This window comes from Pteropus medius, unplaced genomic scaffold (genome assembly GCF_902729225.1).
Source record: "Pteropus medius unplaced genomic scaffold, Ma_sr-lr_union100, whole genome shotgun sequence".
NCBI lineage: Eukaryota > Metazoa > Chordata > Mammalia > Chiroptera > Pteropodidae > Pteropus > Pteropus medius.
The window spans coordinates 42,977-55,913 of NW_024351729.1; the positions used below are offsets into that span (position 1 = coordinate 42,977).

The 12,937-nt window shown below is 36.0% G+C and overlaps 1 protein-coding gene and 1 pseudogene across 2 annotated transcripts in view; both read left to right on the forward strand.

Annotated features, from left to right (window-relative positions):
• The window catches only part of LOC120587429 (cytochrome P450 3A12), an 89,074-nt gene that overhangs the window by 34,482 nt on the left and 41,655 nt on the right, over positions 1-12,937 (forward strand). The gene's annotated exons all lie outside the window — the stretch shown is intronic.
• LOC120587431 (39S ribosomal protein L30, mitochondrial-like) lies at positions 10,995-12,130 on the forward strand (annotated as a pseudogene).

The following is a 12,937-nucleotide window of genomic DNA, read 5'->3' on the forward strand; positions in this document are numbered from 1 at the left end:
TTGGGGGCCCAGAGAAGGGCCCCAGGGGAAGTTGGGAGGAGATGACACCTGATCTGAGGCTTTAAAATTTTTTTAAACATCAGATTAATAGATGTACATGCTTTAAAAACTCAGACGGTCCTACAATGTTTATAACAAAATCAGTGGTGCCTTGCCCTACCCGATCCCTACTCTGATTTTCTATCCAGAGTACACTCTGAACCAATTTTCTTGTTTCTTCTGTTGTTTACTTCCCTGTCATCAAATAACATGTTTATATTACTATTTCTTTTTAAAATGAAATTATCACATTTTATCATTTATTTTTAAGTATTTTTTTTCTTTTTCAATCAGAAGTAGCATACAATATTACGTTAGTTTCAGGTACAACATAGTGATTAGACATTTCTATAACTTACAAAGTGATCGCACCAATAAATCTAGTACCTATCTGACACCATACATTGTTATTACAATATTATTGACTATATTCCTTATGCTATACTTTACATCCCCATCACTATTTTGTAACTACCAATTTGTACTTCTTAATCCCTTCCCCTTTAACCTAACTCCAATCTGGCAACCATCAAAATGTTCTCTGTATCTAGGGGTTTGTTTCTGTTTTGTTAGTTTATTTATTTTGTTTTTTACATTCCACATGTAAGTGAACTCATATGGTATTCGTCTTTCTCTGTCTGACTTACTCTACTCAGCACGATACCCTCTAGGTCCATCCATGTTGTTGCTGATGGCAAAGTTTCATTCATTTTCATGGCTAAGTAATATTCCACTGTCTATATGTACCACCTCTTCTTTATATATTCATCCACTGATGGACACCCAGGTTGTCTCCATATCTTGACTACTGTAAATAATACTGTAATAAACATATGGATTCACATGTCATTTTAAAGACGTGTTTTGTTGTGTTTTTTTTTTCTTAATAAATACCCAGAAGTAGGATAACTGGGTCCTTCTTTGTCTCTTGTCATAGCCTTTGTTTTAAAGTCTATTTTGTCTTGTATAAGTAATACTACCCCAGGTTTTCGTTTGTTTCCATTTTCATGAAACATCTTTTTCTATTCCTTTACTTTCAGTCTGTGTGTGCCTTTTGATCTGAAGTGAGTCTCCTGTAGGTAGCATTTGAAAGAGTCTTACTTTTTTATCCGTTCACCTTTTGATAAGAATCTTTTGATTGGAGCATTTAATCCTTTTTCACTTGAAGTAATTGTTGATAGTTACGTAGTTATTGCCATTTTATTGTTCATCTTTTTTAAATCTTTTTCTCTTCTTTGTTCTTCTTAAAGAGTCCCTCCTATATTTCCTGTAATACTGGCTTAGTGTTGATGAATTCCTTTAGCTTTTTCATGTCTGGAAAGCTCTCGATCTGTTCTTCGATTCTAAATAACTTTGCTGGGTAGAGTAACTTTGGTATAGCTCCTTGCTTTTCATCACTTTGAATATTTCCTGCCAATAGTTTCTGGCCTGCAGAGTTTCTGTTGAGAAATCAGCTGAGAGTCTTATAGGAGTTTCTTTGTTGGTAACTAATTGCTTTTCTCTTGATGCTTGTGAGAGTCCCTCTGTCTTTTTTCTACATTTTTTTTTATTAAGTTTATCAGAGTAATGCTGGTTAATACAATTGTATAATTTTCAGGTGTACATTATAATTTGACATCTATATATTCTATTGTGTGATTACCACCCAAAGTCCAGTTTCCTTCAGCTACCATATATTTGATCCCATTTACCCATTTCGCCCTCCCCCGCCCCTCTATATTTGACCTCCTTATCCCCGTCCAACTCTCTTGTCCTCCCCCACCCCATACCCTCTGGTAACCACTAGTCCGTTGTCCATGACCCTGAGTCTCTGTTTGTTTGTCCTGTTCATCTGTTGCTTTTAGATTTATATCCCATATATAAGTGATATCATGTCATTTTCAATTTTTTCTTTATTTCACTTAGCATGATTATCTCAAGATCTATGCATATTGTCACGAATGGCAGTATTTCATCTCTTCTTATGGCTGAGTAATAATCCATTGTATGTATGTACCACAGCTTCTTTAGCCAATCATCTATCGCAGGACACTTCGGTTGCTTCCGTGTCCTGGCCACTGTGAATAATGCTGCTATGAATGTCAGTGTGAAAATATCTTTATGGATATTACTTTTCAAGTCTTTGGGGTAAATATCGAGTAGAGGGATTGTGGGATCTTCTGGTAGATCAAGTCTTAGTGTTTGAGGAACCTCCATACTATTTTTCATAGTGGCTGTACCAATTTGCAGTCCCACCAGCACTGTATGAGGGTTCCCTTTTCTCTTCATCCTCTCCAACATTTGTTATTACTTCTTCTGTTGATTATAGCCATTCTAATGGGTGTGAGATGGTATCTCATTGTGGTTTTGATTTGCATTGCCCTAATAACTAGTGATGTTGAGCATCTTGTCAAATATTTGTTGGCCATTTGTTTGTTCTCTAGGGAGAAGTGTCTGTTGAGGTCTTGCCTGTTCATTTGCATTTTTTTATCAGATCATTTTTTTGTTGTTGTTATTGTGTTTTAAGCGTTCTTTATATATTTTAGATGTTAGGCCCTTATCGGAGGCATTGCTTGCAAATATATTTTCCTATTCAGATGGTTGTCTCTTTTCCTTGTTGACAATTTCTTATACTGAGCAGAAGCTTTTTAGTTTGATGTTATCCCATTCATTTATTTTAGCTTTTACTTTCCTTATCTTTGAGATTAAATTCATAAAATCTTCTTTAAGTCCAAGGTCCTTGAGTTTAGTTCCTATGTTTTCTTCTATGCATTTTATTGTTTCAGGTCTTATATTCTGGTCCTTAATCCATTTTGAGTTAATTTCCGTGTGCGGTGATAGACAGCAGTCTAATTTCATTCTTTTGCAGGTGGCTTTCCAGGTTTCTCAGCATCATTTATTGAAGAGGCTTTCCTTTCTCCACTGTTTGGGCTTTTTTGGCGAAAATTATTTGCCCATATAAATATGGGTTTGCTTCTGGACTCTCAATTCGGTTCTGCTGGTCCATGTGTCTGTTTTGCTGCTAATACCATGCCATTTTGATTACTGTTGCTCTGTAGTATAATTTGAAGTCGGGCAGAGTGATGCCTCCAGCCTCGTTCTTTTTCCTCAGGATGGCTTTGGCAATTTGGGGTCTTTTGTGCTTCCATACAAATCTGATGATGTTTTGTTCTATTTCTTTAAAAAATGCCAATGGGATTTTGATGGGAATTGCAATAAATCTGTATAATGCTTTAGGTAATATGGTCATTTTAACTATGTTGATTCTTCCAATCCAAGAATATGGAATATCTTTCCCTTTCTTTGTATCTTGTTCGATTTCTTTTAATAGGGTCTTATAGTTTTCATTATATAGGTCCTTCCTAGGTATTTTATTCTTTTTGTCGTAATTACGAAAGGAATTATTTTTTCCACTCCTTTTTCTGATGCTTCATTATTAGAGTATAGGAACACTATGGATTTTTGAATGTCGATTTTGTATCCGGAGACTTTACTGTATTTGCTTATTGTTTCTAGTAGTGTTCTTGTGGAATCTTTAGGGTTTTCTATATAGAGAATCATGTCATCTGCAAATAGTGACAGTTTGACTTTTTTGTTTCCTATTTGGATGCCTTTTATATCTTTCTCTTGCCTGATTGCACTCACTAGGACCTCCAATGTTATATTGAATAACAGTGGCAATAGTGGACAGCCTTGCCTTGTTCCTGATCTTAGAGAGAAGGTTTTAGTTTTTCATCATTATGTATAATGTTAGCTGAGGATTTGTCATATATGCCCTTTACTATGTTAAGGTATTTTCCTTCTACACTGATTTTATTAAGTGTTTTGATCATAAATGGATATGTATCTTGTGGAAGGCTTTTTCTGCATCATTGATATGATTATTTTTTAATTTGTTTATGTGGTGTATCACATTAATCGATTTGCATATGTTGAACCATCCCTGAGCCTCTGGGATGAGTTTAGTTCCCATGTTGATCGTCGTGTATAATCTTTTTAATATGTTGCTGTATTCAGTTCGTTAGTATCTTCAGGATTTTTGTATCCGTGTTCATGAGAGATATTGGTCTGTAGTTTTCTTTTCGTGTGTTATCTTTACCAGGTTTTGGTATCAGAACAATATTGGCCTCATTAAATGAGTTGAGAGGTATTGCCTCTTCGATTTTTTGGAAGACATTGAAGAGTATAGGTATTAAATCTCCTTTGAATGTTTGGTAGAATTCACTGGTGAAGCCATCTGTTCCTGGACTTTTTCTTTTTGGTAGTTTTTTGATGATTGTTTCAATTTCTATACTGCTGATCAGTCTATTTAGATTTTCCATCTTTTTGATTCAGTCTAGGAAGATTGTATTTTTCTAAGTACTTGTCCATTTCTTCTAGGTTATTAAATTTGCTGTTATATACTTTTTCATAATATTCTTGCCTGTTCATTTGCATTTCTACCATGTCAATTGTCATTCCCCTTCTTTCATCCCTGTTTGTTTATTTGTGTCCTTTCTCTTTTTTTCTTAGTGAGTCTAACCAGGTGTTGTCAATTATAAGAACCTTCTCAAAGAATCAGCTCTTTGTTGCATTTATTTTTCTATTGTGTTTGTTGTTGTTTTTGATTTCAATTATTTCTGCTCTAATTTTGATGATTTCTTTCCATCTGCTGACTTTAGGCTTCATTTGATCTTCTTTTTCTTGTTTTTTAAGATGAAGCATTAGGTTGTTTATTTGGGCTCATTATTGTTTTGGGAGCTAGGCCTGTGATGATATGAACTTTCCTCTTATGACCACTTTGCCATGTCCCAAAGTGGTCATAAGATATGTTGCACTATCATTATCATTCATTTCTATGTATCTCTTGATCTCTCTTTTTATTTTTTCTCTGACCCTATTTTTCTTCAGTAGTATGTTGTTTAATCTCCATGTATTTGTGATTCTTCTGCTTTTCTTCTTTCTTGCTTGCTTTATTTATTATTATTTTTGTTGTTGTTGTTATTATTATTTTTTTGTCAGCTGATCTCTAGTTTCAAAGCATTATGATCAGAGACTATGGTTGGTATGATTTCAATCCTCTTTTTTTGTTGAGGCTATCTCTGTGCCCCACTATGTGGCAATCCTTCAGAATGTGCCATGTGCACTAAAGAAGAATGTATAATCAGCTTTGTTGGGATGGAAGGCTCTGTATATTTCAATTACGTTCAGTCGGCCTAATATGTCATTTAAGGATGTTATTTCCTTATCGATTTTCTGTTTGGATGATCTGTCCACATCCAAAAGTGGGCTATTTAGGTCCCCTACTACGATAATGTTTTGGTCTGTTTCTCCCTTTAGTTCTGTTAGTAATTGCTTTACATATTTCAGGAGCAGATATTGGTCTGTAGATATTCATAAGTGTTATGTCCCCTTGGTGCAGGATTCCCTTTATCATTATGACGTGTCCCTTGGTATCTTTCTTTACCGTTTTTATTTAAAAGTCTATGTCATCTGATATTAGTACCGCTACTCCCGCATTTCTCTGAATGCCATCTGCTTGAAATGTCATTTTCCACCCTTTCGCTTTGAGTCTATATTTGTCTTTGGAGCTGAGATGTGTCTCCAGGAGGCAGCATATGATTGAGCTTTGTTTTTGATCCATTCTGCAATTCTGTGCCTTTTTATTGGTGAGTTCAGTCCATTTACATTTAGGGTGATTATTGAAATATGAGATCTTCTTATAGCCATTTTATCTTTTCTTTCTGGTAGCACGGTGTCTCCATTGCTTCCTTGTCCTTATGTTTCTGTTTTCTTTATTTTGGTTGGCTTTTGTGGGTTTTACCTCTGGTCCTTCTTGTTTTATGTTATACAATTTTGTTGTGAGTCTTTGTCATGTGGTTACCATTATGAATATGTAAAGGATAGTTATATAAACATGTATATATACAGTCATCCCTTTTACCAGTATGAATATGTAAAGGATAGTTATATATATAGTTATATATTTATATGACTATCCTTTACATATTTATACTGGTAAAAGGGATGACTGTGTGTATATATATATATATATATATACGTATATATATACGTATATATATATACATATATATACACACAGTCACCCCTTTTCATCTATGCATGCCTTATCTCCACTCCTCTTTGCGAATTAGGATCTTTGAATCCTCACTTTTCAGTCATTGTTATCTCAGTTTTTCACTATGTATGCTGAACATTCATTACTATCCTGCTATAGCAATTCTCTTATTATTATTTAAGCTTATACTGCCCTGTTCTTCGTAAGGGTTCCACTCCTCTGCTTCTAGTTGCCTGATAGTCACTTTACTCCTAATATATATATATATATATATATATATATATATACACACACACACACACACATATATATATATACATATACATATATGTATGTGTGTATATATATATTTGTTGTTGTTGTTGTTATTTTGTTTTAGGTGACCTGACCCCTTTTAGTATTTCCTGTAGTGCAAAATTCCCTCAGTTTTTATATACCTGGAGAGGTCTTTATTCTCCTTCATATCTAAAGGAGAGCTTAGCTGGATACATTATTCTAGGCTGGTAGTTCCTTTCGCTTAATAGTTTAAATATTTGATTCCATTCCTTTCTGGCTTGTAATTTTACATAATGGGTTTCCCTTTATAAGGTACCATTTTCTTCTCCCTGGCTGCCCTGAGGATTCTGTCTTTGTCACTGAGTTTTGATAATGTTAATACAATGTGTCTAGGCAAAGGACTTTTCGGGTTGATGTAATTGGATGTTCTGCTGACTTCTTGCATTCCAAGCTCCAGCTCATTCCTTAGATTTGGCATATTCTCATGAACTATTTGTCTGAAAATGCTTTCTAGTCCCTGCTTTTTATCCTCGCCTTTGAGAATGCCCATTATTTTTATGTTTCCTCTCCTGATGATATCAGCCAGTTCTTGTTTTTCTCTTTCATTATTTTTCTTTCTTTGGTTTCTCTTTCATTCTGATTTAGTTCTAGATTTCTGTCTTCGATATCGGTGATCCTTTCCTCCATTTGGTCGACTCTATTTCCCAAGCTTGCCATTTCATGTTTCAACTCCTGCAGTATGTTTTTTTTTTTTTTATCTCAAGAAGATCTATTCTGTTCTTTTTGATGGTTTCTATCTTTTCGCTAAAGAACTCATTCTGTTCACCTAGTTGTTTTTTCAATGCCTGAAATTGTTGAGATGACTTGTTTTGGAACTCACTGAGTTTTTTTCAGAAGTACCATCCTGCATTCTATGTCATTTAAGTCGCATATTTCTAAGTCTGTAAGCTTATTTTCTGGAGATTTTTCTCTTCCTTTCTGAGATGCCTTGTCACCTTGGTTGTTCATGGTGTTTAATAGACTATTTCTCCACCTGGGCATTAATGGAAATGTATTCTGCTGTTTTTCCAGAAAGATTTATTATATAAAGGTCTCTAGTCTGTTGCAAAGAAAGCTCTTTTCTTTTGGTTTCCAGTAGGTAGGGTCTAAGCCTCTTGCATCCCTGCTTTATATAAAGCCTAAATATTGCCTTTTTCTTTTTCTTGTAGATGTTTAATCACGCTCGCTAGCCTCAGTCTCAGTCCCTGTCAGTGTTAGCAACAGTCTCAGTAGCATTTGCTCATATTTTCCTGGGGCTCTGCGGTGTTCAGTCTCAGAGCGTATGGGGGAAGGAGCCCTCTGTGTTTCGGTTTTGGGGCCACACTCAGTCTTGGTTTTGCCACTGCGGCTGGTAAAAATCAATGGCTGTTTTTCTGCTGTCCCGCTTCTCCTCTTTCTGCCCTAATGTCTGGGCCATGTTGCTGGCTGCGTGGAGCTCACAGCACTCCCATGCAGGGCTGTTCACAGAATTCACCACACCTTCTCCGCTCTCCCTCTTCCTACAGTTAGATCCGGTGGCTGCAAGGGGCAGCTTCTTTATTTCTCCCAGCCATCCAGTTGACACCCGGGGTTCTGACCTGTGGTAGTTCTTATGCACAGATCCCACTCTCATAAGTGCAGTTGTTCACCTTGGGTATTTTTTGTTGAGTTTTAAATGTTCAACTTGTTGTATCAAGGGGAGAGATCTGGGACGTCTCTCACTCTGCCATGTTCCTCCAAATTCCTCTAGCTTTCTTATTGTTGTTACTTTCCATTTTCATACCATTGTGTCAGAAAATATGTGTAATATGTATAATTCCAGTCTTCTTAAATTTATTCAGCCTATTCTGGGCCCCAACCTCTGGCCTTTCCTTGAGAATGTTCTATGTGTACTTGAAAAGATCGTGTATTTTGTCATTTGGGGATGGAAAGTTGTATACATATTAATTAAGTCTATTAGGTCGAATGTCATTTAAAGCCGATATTTCTTTATTGACTTTCTGTCTGGATGATGTATTGATTGCTGCAAGTGGGATGTTCAAATCCCCTATTATAATTGTATTTTTGATAGCTTTTCTCTTTAGATTTCTTATTAATTGCTTTATATACATTGGTACTTTCAGATTGGGTGCGTATATGTTGATAAATATTATGTCTTTTTGATGAATCATCCCCTTTATCATTATAAAATGTCCATGTTTGTCTCTTTTTACATTTTCCATCTTGAAATCTATTTCGTCTGATATAGGTACTGCAAAACAGACTTTTCTCTAGATGTTATTTGCTTATAGTATCATCTTCCACCACTTCTTCTTAAGCCTGTGTTTGTATTTGGATCTGAGATGAGTCTCCTGAAGGCAGTATATTGTTGATCTTGTTTGTGTTTGTTTATTGTTTGTTCGTTTTTTTTTTTTAATATGTCCCACTGCTCTGGCCCAAAAGAGCCATTAAAACATGATCGATGACATGGGAAAAGGTAAACACTTCATAATCAGCAAACTGCCAACATTCTAGTAATTTTTAAACTATAACTTGAGCTTGTTTCTCCTTCTGCTAAAAGAAAATACATTGCGCAATTTGAGATTACTCTATAACTCTTGCCCTCTCTCAGCCACTAGTTGAACTGTTTCGAAGTTCACATGAGTGAACATTTTTAGATAAACTTGCAGAAGGTCAGATATCTGACTGAACGATGTCATATGTTCTCTTTAGTCATAGTACCACGAGTCAGATTTCCGGATCTAGGCCTCAAGCTACTGCAGTTCACAGGTCAGGGTCTCTTCTTGTCAAGACTTCTTTGGGGAAAAGAAAGACATAAATTATTAATGCTCATTTTATAAATTCAACAACTGAGGCTGAGGGCCTCCATATCAGCACATTCTGTAAATCCCTATTAGCTGGCCGTCTATACAGCAGAGAACACACTAGTCCCTGGAGCCCATAGAAAGTTAAGGGGCCAACCAGGGTAGGTTCCCAACCATACACTTTACCTGTCCTCCTCTATCCCTACCATGGTCTCACAGGCTCTTATCCATTGTGTTGCACAAAGTCAAAGTCCCAGAAAAACTACTACTTCACAACCACTAGGATAGTTATAAAGAAAAATAACAAGTGTTGGTGAGAACGTGGAGAAATTGAAACCCTTATACATTGCTGGTGGAAATGTAAAATGGTACAGCCACTGTGGAAAATAATTTGATAGTTCCTCAAAAAGTTCAGCATAGAATTATTATATAAGCCAGCATTTCTACTCCTGGGTACATACCAAAGAGAACGGAAAACAGTTTTTTAAACAAATATGTGTACCCTCATGGTCAAAGCAGCATTTTTCACAGTAGCCAAAAGGTGGAAACACCACAAAATAATGGATTAATAGATAAGCAAGTTGTGGCATATACATACAATAGCATTCGGCCATAAAAGTAACAAAGTACTGATACATGCTAAAATAAGGGTGAACTTTGAAAACTTTACTCTAAATGAAAGAGCAATGTAAAAGGCCACATGTACATAATTCCGTTTATATGAAACATCTACAATGTTCACCCTGGGATTCACAAGTAGGAATTCTGACAAAAATAAGTAATGACGTTCTTCCCATTGACAGCAAAAATAAGTTAATTCATAGGGTTTTATTTATTTAAGAAGTGTATACTTGTGAAAGGCTATATGTACATAAAGTAAAATATTAAAATGCCATAAGAATAAAGATTTTATTCTGTGAAGAATGATGTTTTCTTTTGGTTTTTTGGTAGATAGTTTTATCAGATTAAGGAAATCCCTGCTATGAGTAGTTTCAGATTTTTAATATCATAGATGGGATTTGAATATTATCAAATGCTTTTTTGAAAACTATTGAGATGATATAACTTTTCTCATTTAATCAATTGATTAATGTGATAACTAATATTTACATATTCTCTCTCTTAACCACCCTGGAGTTCCAGGGTCAAATCCAACTTGGCCATAGTGCCTTGTCACTGATGCATTTGGAGTGCTACTATTTGTTTAGGATTTTTGTGTTGAAACTCCTGAGTGTTACTGGCATGCAATCCTCGTTTTCTGTCCTGTCTTGTCTGATTTGGATCAAGTTGATACTATCCTGATAGAATGAGCTGGGCACGTAGCATTCCTTTTCAATTCTTTGGATTGATTTTATGTGACACTTTAGATTCTCCTGGCTTCACGTTAGTGATAGCATCCTCTAAGATGGCCACCAATGTTCTCGCCTCCTAGTATTTACATGCCTGTGTAATTCCCTCTCCTTGGTGTGGGCCAGATAATGTGACTGGCTTCTAATGAATAAAATATGGCAAAGGATGTGAAATGTCCCTTCCGAGATTAGTTTATAAAAAGTCTGTGGCTCCAACCAAAAGGATAGTCATCAATGCATCCTTTGGATTCATTTATGACCAAATAGGGGGATTGTGGATGATAAAAAAAGTTCTATAGAAAGTAACCCATAGGGTGATTGGATCATAGATTCTAACTGGGAAGGTTATCGTAGGTAGTCATGCCACAGGCAAAAAACTTTTTATAAAAGGTTTATCTTTGGTTGGTGGGTAAGTTCAGGCTGAACAACATTTAGCAATCACTGCCTCTATAGAGAACATTCACCATCCTCATGGCTGGAATTTTGTACTCAATAGTTCAGAGGCCCCCCAGGCAGACTACAAATTGTGACAAAAGGTGTGGAGTTTCTTATTTGTACAGATTGGATTTGCCACAAATTTACCAAGTAAAGACTTCCAGTAAAGTGTTTCAGCCTTCACTTGCAGATCATAAAAAATATGGTAGGGATCCACAGCACTCGCATAAATTGTATATTGTTACCAGAAAAAGTACAAAAAGACATCCCTATTGGGAAAAAAGATGTAATAAGATGCTTGGATTAGAAAAAGCACGTACTTCAAGTTCCAAAAAACATCCCTTCAGTGAATACAAAATTGAAAATGGTTAAATATTTGATAAGAATCAAGTTTCTGAGGTTGCCACAAGGACTTCCGGCAGAGGAGGACTTGGCTCACACCTGTCTCAAGAGCCTTGGGGAGTTAGCAGAGTGGTGGCATCTAAGCCCTCTGAACCAGGACGCAATTAAGTCCTAATGTCAGAGTGGTTTCAGATTGAAAAGTGTAAACTGTTTTTATTTAAAGATGGCCAAAAAAAACCACTCTCATTAAAATATATTTTAAATGCCACTCAAGGAAAGAAAAAGAAAAGATTTATCTTTGCTTTAAGCAAACCCTGTCTATTGTTTCTTGAACCTAAGGTAACTCACCTTTGAAATTCCTCTTTTCAAACCCTTCCTTTTAATGTGTAAACCCTTCTTTCAGATCGCGCCTTCTAAGACTTAACCACCTTCAAGAGGGAGCAAATAATCTTAACAATCCTGTAATTCAGCCCTGCTTTTCTTTCTCCCACCTTTATGTAATCTTCCTCACTTTCCCTTCTTAATTTCAAATGCATAAAAGAAACTACAAAACTGTTATGCTCTGCAGCATTTTAAATCTTGCTCTCTGGAATACGTTGTGAGTTTGGATCAAAGAAATTCATTAATTTTTTTGTTTTTAAGTCTGTGGCTTCCCATGGACATGGACAGCAATTTAGTGGTTAGCAGAGAGAAGCCAGGGAGAGAGAATGTAGATAAGGGTAAAAGGGGTCAAATATACGGTGACAGAAGGAAATTAAACTTTGGGTGGTGAACACACAATGCAATATACATACGACATATTATTGAATTGTACACTTGAAAGCTATGTGATTTTGTTAACCTATGTCACCCCAATAATTTTAATTGAAAAAAAAAAGAATAATTTAATCATTACAGATAAGCATTTTAAAAAATGCTCGGGTAATGATTAATTAATTTTTATTATTAAATATTTTGGGCAACATCATCATTGTCATCGTCATCATTACTATTATTAATAAACATCTGTTGATTGCTTACAATATGCCAAAAGCAAACAAACAAATAAGTAAGTAATAAAATCTGTGGTTTCCATCCTGGGTACCTGCCTCTAGTAGTTACACTCCTGTGTAATCACCTCTCCTTGGTGTGGGCTGGATCATGTGATTTGCTTCTAAGGAATAGAATATGACAAAAGAGATGAGATGCCACTTCTGAGATAGGTTATAAAAAGTCTGTGACTTTCATCTCAGGCACCTGTCTCACTCACACACTCTAAATGGAGCCAACTGCCATGTTGTGAGCTGCCCTATAGAGAGACCCAGGTCGCAACAAACTGAGGGAGACCTACGGCCAGCAGCCAATCATGAACCGAGTCCATGATCTTGTGAGGAACTGAAGACTGACAATGACCACCTAAATGGACTAGAAAGTGGATCCTAACCCAGTGAAGTCTTTGGGGAAGACCACAGTGAAACCTAACTGCGGGACTGTTAACTCAAGAGAGAGCTTGAACTAGAGGTTCATAGCTTAGCCATACAGGATTCTAAGAAAATGTGACAGAGTAAATGTTTGTTGTTTAAGCTATTACATTTAGGGATAATGTATTGGACAGCATTAACAACTAATTGACCTATCCTGGTCTTTGTCTACTTGTT